Here is a 13798-nt window from a genome sequence, read left to right as displayed (position 1 = left end):
CCAAAATTGATGTTTTAACTCAAGCAAGCATGAAAGAGGGTAATAATCATGATTCTACAGCCAAGGAAGACAAGAAGAAGGCTGCCCACATTGAGTTTCATTCCAAATAAATTCAATGAATTCCATGGAGTGATGAAGTGTTGAACTTTTTACTTTTCTTATTGTTGGTTCAAAAAGATTAATTTGAATAGTTGCAAGTGCAAAATTCCAGGGTCATTATACTTTAACATTGTAAAACTCGAGGTTGAATTTTTTCGAATGCAGAGGAGAATAATGGCAATGATGGCAAGCATGGACAGAAGGAATTTGGAATTTCACATGAAACACATTTAGGGCATCAAAGATTAAAGTTTTAGAATAATTTTGAGTCTTTATTTGTATTTATTCTAATTTATTACGCAGCTAGATAGAATAATGGCATATAATAGGTTTTATTAGTTAGGGGGGTTTATGGTAAGTTTATTTATTTATTTATTTTGATAAATGGGGCATTATGGTAAGTTCAATAATTGCTGGACATGGAGAGTAGTCATAGTCCATCGGTCATTTTGGGGGTCAAGCAATGTTATTTGAATTTTTATTTGGAATCCTGGTTCGTTTAGAATATTAGTGGTTACCAAATATTTGAGTTTTAGTTTTATAGGAGTCGTCTGTACCCTATAAATAAGTGTAATCTAAATGATTTTGAGAATTTGAGATTGTGTTGTGTGATTAGCCTAACCCTTGTGAAGATGAAGCACCTCATTCTACCTCTTTGTTACTATTCTCAAGTAACTATTCACAGCTCTTAAAAAGTGCACTTTTCAACCTGAGAACCCTATCCTAGCACCCCCAAATCAACCCTAATCCTTTCTCCTACTTACTAGCCCTTCAATTTAACCATTAAACCTCTAAATTACTCACTGTTTAGGCAATCAAATAGCACTGGTTTGAAAATTCAGCAAGGTGTCCTACATCACATTTGTGGTTTAATGACATCTTAATTTGGTTTAATGTAGGAAACTTGATTACAAGGAAGAACGGAATTCAATACGTTTTATGTTTTCACCAACAATACAGCCTTGTTTGACATACACTACTTTAGCACATTTTTTATTTTATTTTATATTTTTATCTTATTTGGGTCACATCACCTCTCTATCACATTGTACATCTTTTTATAAAAAGTTAGAAAGTACACTTATTTAGATCATTCCAAGCAAACCCTAGATAAACAAATACCAACCTAATAAGAAAGACACCTAAAAATATCAATTGTTTCCAAGCATAACGTCGGGTTGCATTTATTTATTTTTGTGACACACCAAATGCATATAGACAATAATGACAATGGTGTTGATCAAGATTGTGAGAGAGTGGTACAATTGTTAGGCAAAGTGGTGTTACACGTTGAAAGAAAATGGGGCACAAGGAAGGTAAGATAATAAAAATAAAAAAGAAAACAAAGTGTGTAACTTCATAAAGGTTAATATAGGCATTTTTGAAGTTTTTTTTTTTTTTTTTTAAAGACTGTTAATTTGACTTGATGGTTGATTATCAGAGGGATTCATTTGTTATCTAACTGGAAACTTTAAGGGGTGGGATGTAATTTCTCAAACGTTAGGAGAATTTGTTTGTTCAATAAACTTCAGGGGTGTATTTGAAATTTACCCTTTTTCTTCTATTGTATTCAAACTAGCAAGGCAGTGTAATAGATAACCATGTCGACCACAAAAGTAACATAATGAAATCTAGGATGGTGAAGATGGTTCGAATTGATGTGATTATACTAAAAAACAACCAGCCGATTGAACAGAAACGGTGGAACAAAACCTGGCTCTGATACTAATTGATATGCAGAATGGCTATCAAGAAACCTATTCAACTATGTAATTGATCACAAAACCATAAGTTATGGAGCATTGATTAAAAAGAGAAGATTAAAAGTTTTAAAAAGAATAGAAAGAGAGAAGAATAATACAAGGGTCAAAACCCTTATCTCAAAAACAGCCACAGCCTATACTCAATATTATTATCTCAAAACTGACCTAAAACTATTACATAAAACCATATATATAGCCAACGTAGGAAACCCTAATTAAAATACCAAAGCAAGAATACTACCCTAATAAAACTCCAAATTAAATTAAAAATTATAAATAATAGAAGTACAAAATCCTTAATTCTCCTATATCCAATGCCTTTCTGCTCTCCATCAAAAGTTCAACAACATGTAAATAATTTGAATAGTTTAATCATCCAACACAATTGGTAGGTTACACATGAACCCCTGTGAAATTGAACCCTCAATCTTGTGGGAGGATAGTGCATCAAAATGCCAAATTTTGGGTTTTAATTAGATGTCATTTTTTTATGGGACAATTGACATTCCAATAGATTATTCAAAGTATCATATTTATTTTTTGGCACAATAACAGAGCATGTGTAACTAATTTATAACAGAGCATGTGCAAACTGGATTGAGTTACTCCAAATCACTCTGAACATCGAATTCAGACACTGGCCAGCTACAAAAATTGAGGAAACACATTACCTCAAGAAATCACTGCACTCCATGCCATAATCTGCAACACCATTAACTATTTGTTAGTAAAAAAAAAAAATGAATCAGGATATGATGTCACTATGCACTAAAAGTTAACTGGTCTTTTTATTTATTTATTTATTTATTTTTTCAGTTCTAAAAATTATCAGATCTAACCAAGTCAAAATCGTATAATACCCTGTGCAAATAACAAGTAAATCATGTAAGTTGAAACTTCAATAGTTTTAACATATTAGGCACAATCAACGAGTAGTTTCCTGAGTGAAGGCCCCATCCCTTGCACAGGGATGGAGCTGGTAATCACCTTGTCAATGTTTCTGTGCTGAGTAAGTCTAGAAAGGCAGACTTCTAGGGTTCGTTTGGTTTGTATTTCTGAAAAAATTTTGGAAAATTTTCTTTACAAATAAGTTTTTAAAAGTAATCAAACCAAACAAATTTTCTCAAAAAAATTTCTCAAAACTTGTAAACCAAACAAGTTTTCCAAACAAATCTCTCTCTCACACACATCAAATCAATCACTTTTTTCAAAACTCTCTCTCAAAATAATTTTCTAAAACATCTTTTGAAAAAAACCAAACCAAACAACTTTTTGTACTTTTTATCTCTAAAACACATCTCTCAAACACAAACCAAACATACCCCTAGTATCCAATTGAGTTACATAAAAATGCTAATTCCAAGAGGGTTCAACATGGAAAAACTTAATTTTTCAATTTTTTTGTGGTTTCAAGTTAAGCAAGACATCCATGCACGCAAGTCATTTTTCAGAAAGTGAGATTTTACATATTGTTTTATAACAAGGAAACAATTTGGGGGGACCATCCCCTTATTTCAAAGTCATTAGTCTGAAAATTTCTGGGATGGAGAATATGAAGGCTACTGATCTTATTGACTAGGATTTTGGTTCATGGAAGCCAGACTATTAGTGAGCTCTTTCTAAAGTTCGTGTCTGACTGTTTATGTGTTGGGTTCACCTAGCCAACGACAAATAAATTAGTTTGCACCTCATAAAGAACAAAGTTCACTGTTCGTTTTTCATATTATTCAGACTTGAATGCTGGAAATTCATATCCAGCAACTTCAAACTCAGGATGCATGAAATTTTTTTGAACGGCAATACAGAGTCTTAATTATCCCTAACAAAGTCGAGGCTTTTGCTTGGAAGGCCTGTGCTGGCATTGCACCAGTTGGGGAACTTCAGAAACACAAGAAAATGGTGAATGATGCTAACTGTCCACTATCTACTTGCTAAGCACATTTGGAAATTGCGTGGTTTACATTACTGGACTGGATTTGATTACAAAGGTGATTTCTGCTTGTGGGCAATGTATGTGAATTTGATAACAAAGGTGATTTCTGCTTGTGGGCAATGTATGTAAGGCTAAATGCAATCATAGCTTTGATTACTTCTTTGTCTTGGCTCGGAGCAATTCATGATTTAGTGGGAGGCAGAAATCTGCTAATGATAGTGTTGAATTTGCTTACGGAATATTAGAAGATCACAGAGAGAACTGCAAAACTTATACTAGTGCTGCTTATCAAGTAAATTTTGGCGGTACTCAATTCAAAGAAAGTACGGCAGTAGTAGGTGTTATTGTAAGGAACTCCCTAGGTAGTGTGATGACTTGGTGCTGAGAATATGGAACATATTAGACGTCAATCATATAAAAGTTGTTAGTGCAATGTTGTCAATCAGGACTTTGGGCTTCTCAAGTATTCATGTTGAACGGGATTCCTTAACGGTGATTAATGGTATCAAGGTTGTGGGAGATAATTTTCTGTAATTAGACACATCAGTATGATTATTCAAAACCGACTAAGATGTTTTCAAGAGATTCAAGTATCTTATGTCAAGTGATGAGGTAATAAAATTGCTCCGCTACTTGCTCGGTTCGCGCAGAATGAAGGACGGATGAGATTTTGGATCGAAGAAGTTCAAATCCAATGGAAGTCATTGCTTGTGTACTTTTTGAATCTATTTATTTGATACAATTATCTTTCTCCCAATAATAAATAAATAAATATATAAAAAGATTTTTTTTTTTGGCAAGTGAGATTTTATTACCAACAAGAAAATATATTCAATGCTCAATACACACCCTAACGTTGTGTTCAGTTGAAAGATTTGGGAAGAGATTTGGAAAGTAAAAGAGAAAAAATAAGTGAAACTAGGTGAAATATAGGCTTATTTTATTCACATTTCACTTACATTTTCCTTTCTCTTTTCAAATCTCTTCCCAAATCCCTTAACCAAACACAGCATAAAAGGCACAGGAATGTCACAAGACAAGACCCAGAAAAGCTAAACCACTAAAAGAAAAACTTAATAAGATACTATATACTATTATATTAAACATTTATATGAAGAAAATAACTTTTAAGATAAACCACTAAAAGAAAAACTTAATAAGATACTATATACTATTATATTAAATATTTATGTGAAGAAAATAACTTTTAAAATGATTGACAACGAAAACCACAATGCAATATAGTCTCAATATTGATTCAATAGGCTCAATAATGAATTAAAAAAATGCAATCGTCCAATAAAACTTGGAATGTTTTGTTTGTCTCAATGAAAAACCCAAAACAGGCCTTGAATGGTGTAAATAAGTAATAGAGGCCATACAACAAAAAAAAAAAAAGCCCCAAATTATTACAGAAATAGGCAAACCAAATAAAATCATAACAAATTAACATGGGTTACATCATTTATCAAAACCCAAGAAATGTAAATTATGTTTTATCAACACTAAAAATTTTGAGTTTGAGGGCCACATCCAATTCTTTATCTACTTGATCTTGTCAACTACCTTAAATAACTATAAAAATTTAAGTTACAATATCACTAGCAAAGCGATAAATAAACTTACCTGGGTTTGAACCCCTTGTAGCCAAAAGGACCTTGCTTCATCAGTTTGACAATGTCGTTAGCATTCAAATTCATTAGACGAATGTTATCAAAAAAAGTAGTAAATAAGATGAAATGTATCTTGGACGAGACATCGGGGAGAACTTGGTGCAGCACCTTGACGATTTTTCTAGAGGAAATATTTGGATTGATGTCCCTTCCATGTTCGCAAACAGTCCTTAAGTAATTAACACTTCACATGGCACCTTAAAATAGCTTCGAAAAACAGATTGTCCTTGTTCATTGACGAAATACAGAACTTGCCGCAGTGGCGACTGATGATTATCCCCATATCGTTCATTATTACTTACTTGGATTCTGTACAGCCAATTATCCATATTCGCAAGAGGGGTGCTTCTATCTAAACAAACAAGACCGTTGAATTCTCTTCGATTTCTTTTTCGGATTTCGTACACTTTATAAATAAAGTGAACTCTATCCACTTTGTTGAAAAAAAGTGGGTGAGAATAATTAAAAAATGCTATTTTCTTAACTTCATAAAGAGTAATATGACTTGAAAAGGAGATTGAAAAATATTGGCCTTCATCAAAACCATAATGTTGTAAAAAGGCATGAGGAAGGGGACCATTAAGAGTAAATCTATCCATAGCTAAATATACCATGTGTCTAAAGTGTTGAACATCAAGAATAATCTCATCTATTAGGCTAAGGATTGGAGGATAAATCTACCCCCATACATCCCAAGATCCAGATGCAGTTGTACGACTAATCTGCCTAATCTTTAAATTATTACACAGATCACCATTGAAACCATCATGTTTGTGAATATCTATCAACAGCTTAATTATTTTATTAAGTAGTTAAATAAATAAACTACCAAGTCCAATAATGTTGTCCTCATGAGTCTCCCAAATTTCGTCGAAGTGATCCATTTGTGAAAGTTCTGTTAAAAATTAAACAAAACCAAATAGATAAAGATTAAAATCAAACATATGCAGACAAGAAAATTGAGGGCAATAGTGGTTCGCAAAAACATGAATCTATTAACCGAGTACAAATCATACAATAATATACAATAATCTTTCACAAGACTTGAGTCAAGCACCTAATTCTTACCATAACCAAATAGAGGGATTGCTTATAGGACATTTATCAAGAGCTTCCCTCACATCCTCATAGGCTACTAGTTGTATTAGCTACAGTTGTGAGGGAAGCAACAGAACTAGTAGCCTATCAGGATGTGAGAGAAGCCCTTGATAAATGTCCTATAAGCAATCCCTCTATTTGGTTATGGTAAGAATTAGGTGCTTGACTCAAGTCTTGTGAAAGATTATTGTATGATTTTGTACTCGGTTAATAGATTCATGTTTTTCGAACCACTATTGCCCTCTATTTTCTTTTGTCTGCATATGTTTGATTTTCATCTTCATTGATTTTAATCTTCATCTATTTGGTTTTGTTTAATTTTTAACAGAACTTTCACGAATCGATCAGTTCGACGAAATTTGGGAGACTCATGAGTACAACATTATTGGACTTGGTAGTTTATTGAACTACTTAATAAAATAATTAAGCTGTTGATAGATATTCACGAACATGATGGTTTCAATGGTGATCTGTGGAATAATTTAAAGATTAGGCAGATTAGTTATACAAGTGCATTTGGATCTTGGGACGTATGGGGGTTGGATTTGTTTGTAAACCCTCCTCCAAACCTTAGCCTAATAGACGGGATTATTCTTGACATTCAACACTTTACACATGGTATATTTAGCTATGGATAGATTTACTCTTAATGGTCCCCTCCTTTCTCATGTTTATGACAGCTTTTTACAACATTATTAAGAAAAAGAAAATAGCATTTTTTAATTATTGTAGAGTTCGAAGTGTACGAAATCCAAAAGAGAAATCCAAGAGCATTCAACCTCCAAGAGAATTCAACCATATTAATTCAACCATATTGTTTGTTTAGATAATAATGAACGATATTGGAATAATCATCAGTAGCCACTGCGGCAAGTTCTGTCCTTGGGACTATCCCAATATCGTTCATTATTACTTATTTACAAGTCCGGATTCATCGTCTTCGTGAAAAGGAACAGGGTAGTTAATGTATTTAGCAAGAGTATGGTTGTGTAGAATATCATCGGAGACATCAAAAGTACTCATACTTATCAACTGTATATACACAGATACATATGAACTTACCTGGTAGAGAAGCACCTGAAGACGATGATGATGATGATGATGATGAGATTGATGAAGATGAGGATTTCTTTATGCTTTTTCGCCATAAATTTAGGAGACGTCGTCTGACGTAGTGAGGGAAGGTATTGCTTCCTTCCATTGAAACCCAATTTTGATGAAAACCTAACCTAGGGTTTCGTCTTCGCAAGAAGCAAAATTGCAGATCGAAGAAGAAGACGAAGATTTCACGAGAAATAATTCGCTGTTGCTGAGGGAGCACATCACGCGGTGTCACTAAGTTGTGAGTGGAATTCTAGCAACGCTTTGGCTGAGGCCTGGCCTGGCCTTCTTTGGGAAATGCTAAAAATTATTTTAAGTGAGTCCAATTGTGGCTGACTGACTCTGTTTGGTTTTATTTTCAGAAAATAAGTTTTAGAAAATTTTATTTTTTTATTTTTGATATTTTACTATTTTTAATGAATTTTTTTAATATTTTAAGTAATTTTTTTTAATTTTTAAACACACTTAATATAGATACACTTAAAAAATATAATATTTGTGAAAAAAATCTTTAAAAAATATACTAAATACCAAAAAAATATGAAAATTTAGTACTTTTTGTGTTTTTGTGTATTTATTAATTTTTAAAAATATTTTTTCACAAATATTTTACTATTTAAATATATCTAAGTTAAGTGCATCTAAAAAAGTAAAAAAAATTACTTAAAATTTAAAAAATATTCACTAAAAACAAAAAACATGAAAAAAAAAACTCAGTTTTCAAAAAACTAAATTCACAAAACTGAAACCAAACACACTGAGTATTTTTTTTTATATAAATATATATATGTAAAATAAAGAAAAAATAAATTTTTTGAATTTTTTTTTTAAGAAGAATTAACCCGTAAATTCTAAAAGGTGGAATTGTAATCCAATCAATTCCATATTTAATTTTAGAGGGCTACTAAATGTCCCTACCTTTCTACTTTGGATCCCCCACTTCTTTGGCTTCCCACCACTAAAATTGCTTCCCTCTTTATTTTTCTTTAGATCATTAGCATAATCTCAAATATACTCTTTGAATCCCACCCCTACACCTTCCACGTTCAACTTCTCCTTTCTTTCTCTAGCAATTTCCTTCCCACTCTGGCAACCCTTCCTCTCCGACAACTTGCTCAAACAGTGGCAACAACAATAACAACAGAGCAACTGTCTGTTTTCTCATAATATCAGATAAATATGAACTATGTTTCAAGGAATGTAATAACCTTGGAAGCGTAATGGGTCCAAGTTCGAAGGGTGGTTCCTCCATTGTAGAGAATCACATTGATGTTGCTGAAGATGAATGATGGATTATCAATTTGAAAAATCCATCTTTTTGCCGTCGTTCGCCGCCGTTCAGAAAACCAGTTTTGAATAGAAGCCTGATGTTCAGTACTATGTAGCCAAACAAAAGGCATATGTTCAGTTATGGAGCACCGAACATATTCAACAAGTGCAGCTCTGTGTAACCGAACGAAGAGAAATCGACCAACTTGTGAGGTAGAGAGAGAAATCAATGAGGAGAGAGGGAGTCGCGCACAAAAGAGAGAAAAGAGAGTAGGTTCTGAAGGATGAAGATGAAGATCGCGAAAGAGAGTTCGCGAATTAGTCGCTCATTCTCTGTGACCGCTGCCAAAACCCTAACCTTCGCCACCATTGATAATTCTATAAACAATAGGTGGTGGCGAGAGGCTCACCGAAGAAGGAAAATAATGGAGGTGGGTTGGTTGTCGGAGGCCGCCAGTGGGAGTGGAAGTGGTGGTGGGATTAGGGTTAGGTTAGACTTGGAAGGATAGGATGAGGACAAAATTGAAATTTGATATTAGGACAAAATTGTAATAAAATAAAACATAAAAAATGGGGGGGTCCAATGTAAAAAAGTAGAGGCATTTAGTAGCCCTCTTAATTTTATACACGTAGATGTCCCATTAAATGTGTAGTTACGTTTTTGTCTGTTTGTGTGTTGTATTTGTTTTTGAAAGTTTTGTTTTCATGATTTATGTTTATGTCACGTTTGGAAAAAGCATACTATAGGGTTTTTAGGGATTGCTAGTTTGGGTTGGGTGACCCACATTTGTTGGTTGACCCACATTTGAAAGGCCCACATTTCGAATTTCAAGAAATGTGTGCACTCCCCCAATTTGGAGGATTCCGACCAATTTTTCCGATTTGGTAAGTCTGACAACTAAGGTTTCTTGTTGGAGTACATTTGTTGGTTTGCCCACATTTTGGTAGACAACATCTTCACCGAGGATTCTGACTAGTTGACCTAAACTGGTGAGTTTGGCAAGTAAAGTTACAAAACAGAATAGTCTTGACGTTGTTACGCTGGTAATGCGTGGGACAGATCTACCAGATCAAAGATCCTGAAATCGTCAGTGCGTTTGTTTAGGGGGTTTGTAATCGTTGTGTATCGCATGTTTGGCGTAATTAGATCTCACACTTTGCGATGTAGATTTGGAAATAAACCGTTCACGCAACAATAATGTGGGTGAAAAATCCCCCAAAATCCCACTAAATCTACAACAGGAAAACATACTCTGTAGTTGCTGTGTGGAGATTTGCTTTTTGTTGGTGAGGTTGTTACAGTCCTTGATAGGGGGTTGGGTGTGGTGGTGGAGATTTCACAGACTGTTCAAAGGTGTCTTGTAAATCAACTATTCTAACTCCAATGACGACGTCGCACAACAGTAAGTTCCCATGTATCTATGGGTTTGTCTATTTTTGATTCTGTGGGTTTGTGTTGTCAACGTGTAAATGTAGTGATACTTTACGAGACTCCAATGCCATTATGGGGGGAAATGTAGTGGAAGGAGGAGGGGAATTGGTGTTTTTTTTGTAATGTATGTATGTTGGGCACAGGGTGGACATATATTTCCACCATGGTATGGATTAAGTCTGAAAACATGAGTAATATGTGGTTTATGTGTTTCGTGTGCGTGGGTGAATGAATGTGTGGTATGTGTGACTGGGGGCCATGATGTGCATGGGTGTGTTCTCGTAGTGTGTATGTTAATATTAGGGTGGTGTGTGAGTTAGGAAATGTGGGGTCAGGTGAGGGATTTGGGTTTGGTTTTTGAATGTGGATTGGTTAGGCATATGGGTGGGCATATATTTCCACCGTGTTATAGATTGAGCATGAAAACACGAGTAATATGTAGTTTACGTGTTTCGTGTGCGCGGGTGTGTGAATGCATAGTATGTCTATTCCAGGTGTGTATGGTGTTAGTGGGGTGGTGTGTGAGTTGGGAAATTTTTTTTTTTTTTTTTGGGTGGGGGGGAGGGATGGGGGGTGTGCATGTTTATGTAGTAAAAATGAAGGTGTGTTTGCTCAGGTATAGTGGTTATGTTCCATAATGGGCATTGTGGTTTAGTCAAAACAAGGATGGTTGGGGTTCACGTAGTAAAAGTGTTTGGGTAGCCTGTGGGTTGTGTGTTCCATCGTGTAATGTATGGACAATGTGTTGGTTGTGAATGGATGCGTGATATTCACGCGGTGCATTCATCGTATGTGTCCGCAATTGTGTTCATTATTCATGTTTGTTTTACAATATGGTTGGAAAACTGATTGATGTTTGTTTTTGTATTGCAAAAGGTGTGAGGACGTTGAGCCCATGGACAAGATCAAGAGAGAGGACTCATTTGTGTGTTGTTGCTGGTTTGCTGTTAAAAAATATTGGGCCAAGGATTCAAGGACGTATATTGTTCGCAAATATGAGTGGCCAACCTACTAAACGTGAAATCAAAACGAACTGTGACGACAACGTTGTTATCCCCGTACGAACACAACAGCATGACGTTGTCCCCCATACTTGCACCGAAATAGAACAAAAATGAAGATTAAAAATGAAAATTCAGGTTGATCGATTCCTCATTACATGTACATTATTACATGATGTGTTTGTGCTCTACTGCAAACTGAAATAAAATATTTTTAAAAAAAGTACTACTATGTTTTTGGCCAAAATGTATCGAATAAAGCAGTTGTTTGTGTGATGTAGAAGATGCAACATTCATAAACGTGTTTAGATCGACAAACGTCAAACGTTCCAACCCATTATGGCAGTTCCTTGTGACATCCCACACCGCCAACATCACGACCGACATGTCAACGTTGAACCCCCCAATCTAAAAACGAAAACAAACAAATAAATGATCAAAACATTACCACCGACGCAATCCATGAAAACTGCACCATGTACTGCAAAAAATAAACAGGAGGCTGATTGCACCACAAAAACAAACCGTGAACACCTATAGATGTCACAAAATCCATTCCACAATTACCGAATGAGACCCTGCGGAACACATAATTAAAAAAAAAAAATAGAACTTGCTCATGTAGTAATTTGAAAGTAGAGCTTGTTGGACTACAACTCTCCCAAATGGGAGTTTCCAATCATTTTCCCTTTTTTTTTATTTATATATAGTTTGTTAACATTTTAATTTTTTTAAATAAGTTTTTAATTTTTAAACTGAAATATATAATTGCCAAACGAAGCTTGTTGTTAACAATTCAAACCAAACCCGTGACTAACGTTTTACAAACGGGCATTGTTTGGCTTCAAGTTTCTTAATTTAATTTTTTAAAGTTTTAATTTTTAATTTTTCATATATTTTTTTATTTTTAGTGATATTTTTAATATTTTAGTAACTTTTTTACTTTTTAAATATACTTAACTTAGATGTACTTAAAAATTAAAGGAAGCACAGGATACCAAAGGAAGCACAGGAAGCACATGAAGTAGGAAACAACACTATAATAATACAATTTCAATAACAGTTTAAAATAATTACATAAAAATAAAACTTACAATTGTTTACTGGAATGAAACAAGTAGTTCTTCACAATACATAACTTGAAAACGAACTTGAAAATATAAAATTACAGAGGCAGCTATTTTTCTTGAGGAATGAGCACTCTCAATTTTTTCTAACTCTGCCTTATTCTTGACTGAATAGGCCCTTTTATAATCAAAAGAGACTACTGTTAGCCTTGTGAGTGACTACTGTTAGCCTTGTGAGTGAATAATCTGGCTTGAAAGGAGCATCAGGAGCACATGGGAGTTGTCTGTTGCTTTCGGTGAGTGACTAAAGTTGATGGCTGCTTTTTATTGTGCTGAATTTGTCGGTTGGATGAATCCTGATTAATGATGAATAGTAATGTTGACTTTTTTATGAATAGTGAATAGTAAAGTTGACTTTTTTCACTATTCATTGCTTGGAGGCATGTGACTGAGGGAATCAATATAGATATATATATCAGCAGCTTTTCTCAAAAAACGAGTATTGATTGAAGCTGATAATTATAGCTATATAGAATCCAATGTTGAACAAGTGACTAGGCATATGGATCCTGAGTGTCTTGAAATTCGGGTCCATATGGATTTTGAGTAGTTGAACCTTCAGAAGAGTTTGAACTGTCTAAACTTTCTTCTGAATTACTACTATTTGAATCTGACTTGGCTTGGGCCATAAGGAGACGAGCCATTTGGAGAAGCTCATCCTTGGATGACTTGGATTTAGGCTTAACCTTGGACTTGGATTTTTCCTTTGATTTGGGCTGATCAGTGATGGGATTTGCTAACTTGGACTTAATCTTTGACTTGAATGACTTGGGCTTGGAAGAACTGGATGATGGGCTTCCAAGATTGACTGGAGGAAGTTTACTTCCTTGTGTTAATTGAGCAGCTGGGGTCTGCTGAGCTTTAACCATAGCAGGAGTTGGAGCATGTATGTTGATTGGGAATTCAATTTGAACAATTTCAATGATGCGTGGAATTTTGAAATTATCCCACCATTTAACCATGTGTTGGCGGTAAATAACATCACCGGAAATACCATATTGCCAATTGAATATCCAAGGGATTTTGTATTTGGATACAAAAATAAGCAATGGAAGGAATTTCCTTTGCTGAGGAGTGAATGAGAAAATAGTGGAGAAGTAATTGACTTGTTCCATAATTACAGATGAGAAGATTTCTAAAATGGCGCCATACTGAGTCCACCATCGCAGAAACCAGGTAGGTAACTTTGATTTGAACTTTTGATCAAATTGAAGAAACCAAGAGTGACTGTTTGACTCATTTTGATACAAGAGGACTTTGAACCAAGCATCAATGTAATCATAGTAACTGTATTGAATTGAA

The 13798-nt window shown here is 34.5% G+C and overlaps 1 long non-coding RNA gene across 1 annotated transcript; it reads right to left on the bottom strand.

The window, feature by feature from the left end:
• Window positions 1-2105: 2105 nt before the first annotated feature.
• Window positions 2106-6059, bottom strand: LOC114310974 (uncharacterized). The gene is made up of 2 exons (XR_014337357.1): window positions 5422-6059; window positions 2106-2564 (listed from the first exon to the last, which is right to left on the bottom strand). It is a non-coding gene; the product is annotated as an uncharacterized LOC114310974 (long non-coding RNA).
• Window positions 6060-13798: the final 7739 nt, after the last annotated feature.

This window comes from Camellia sinensis, chromosome 8 (genome assembly GCF_055761805.1).
Source record: "Camellia sinensis isolate YWXY chromosome 8, ASM5576180v1, whole genome shotgun sequence".
In the NCBI taxonomy this organism is placed as follows: Eukaryota; Viridiplantae; Streptophyta; class Magnoliopsida; order Ericales; family Theaceae; genus Camellia; species Camellia sinensis.
Note: the sequence above shows the minus strand (reverse complement) of the source record. Positions and strands in the feature narration are given on the sequence as shown.